Genomic DNA, 1,229 nt, shown 5'->3' on the forward strand with positions numbered 1-1,229 from the left:
CAATGTATTATGGAGTATTTCATCGTATCATAATTGTAAAAAAAAAAAAAAAAAGGTTACTACTTCATGGATTTCACCTTTCACGGGGTCTTTTTGGAACGTAACCCCCGTGAAAAACGAGGGTTCACTGTGATAAAAAAACAGATAATTCTGTGTAATTGCACTAGAGCACATATAAATAGTGGAATAATAGTGGAATAGTGTGCATGTTAAACTCACTGTTGATGGTGCCAAGATGGATGGATGACAGAGAGATGGATGAAAGGAAGAGCAGCTAATTTCTTGCAGGTAGAGACCTGCTTTAGTGCCAGGCCACCAGTAGGTCCTAACTGCCAGCCCTAAGGTCGTAAGGCGGTTTAGCACCAACCAGAGAAGTCCATTACAAACTCACTACCCCAGAGTATAAAGAGCTTGATTTTCCCATTTGAAGGGGAGATATAAAAAGGTTTTCTGTCATGTTTCAGTGGCAACATGTTCATTTTAAAACCCAGATGCACATCCATTATGAGCTCAGGCCACCAGAGCATTTCAGTTCCCACATCCACAACCACAAACAAGTCCAATTTACAAGATTCAGTCCGGGCATCAGATGTATGAGCCCGTTCAGAGTTAAGAGGGTTGGATGTAGAGCTGTAGTGATTATAGCCCCAGAGAATTCTTCAGAGGACCCAGTGCTTGTTTCTCCAAGCATGGAATTTCATTTAGAAAATTAAAAAATCAAAAAAAATCAGTGATTAATAAACTATTTATTCCCTCTTTGTTGTTTTGATTGTGCAAGAGATGTAAGCATCTCTATTTGTACTCTGTGGAAAAGGCTTCACCCATGTAGCGTTGCACTCTGCTTATTCTCTGATGATAATAATAAGATAACGTCTAAAATACACAAACAACTTGATTTAACTTAGTTTTTGATCGGCATGACAAATGCCAGCTACAGATTACTTAACTCCCAGTTTGTATCAAGCATCGGTTGCATGAGCATTTATACTGATCGACAAATACTTGATTTGACACAACATATTAAAACACTGTGTTAGACCTTTCCGGTGTCTGCATTTAAAACTTTAGAGGCAGCAGCGCATCTTTTTTTTTTTTTTATTTGAAAGCAAGAAAATAGCGTTAGAGACAAGTGAAATTTAGTTTGACAGCCTGCTTCCTGCCATCGTGGGCTGATAACCAGCACACACACACACACACACACACACACACACACACACACACACACACAC

General features: G+C 39.2%; 1 protein-coding gene and 1 long non-coding RNA gene across 2 annotated transcripts in view; one reads left to right on the plus strand and one right to left on the minus strand.

The window, feature by feature from the left end:
• slc8a2b (solute carrier family 8 member 2b) overlaps positions 1–1,229 on the minus strand; it is a 227,318-nt gene that overhangs the window by 140,415 nt on the left and 85,674 nt on the right.
• Positions 1–1,229, plus strand: part of LOC116672759 (uncharacterized) — a 16,950-nt gene that overhangs the window by 6,318 nt on the left and 9,403 nt on the right. The window lies entirely within an intron of this gene.

The sequence above is a fragment of the Etheostoma spectabile genome, chromosome 3 (assembly GCF_008692095.1).
Source record: "Etheostoma spectabile isolate EspeVRDwgs_2016 chromosome 3, UIUC_Espe_1.0, whole genome shotgun sequence".
Taxonomy (NCBI): domain Eukaryota; kingdom Metazoa; phylum Chordata; class Actinopteri; order Perciformes; family Percidae; genus Etheostoma; species Etheostoma spectabile.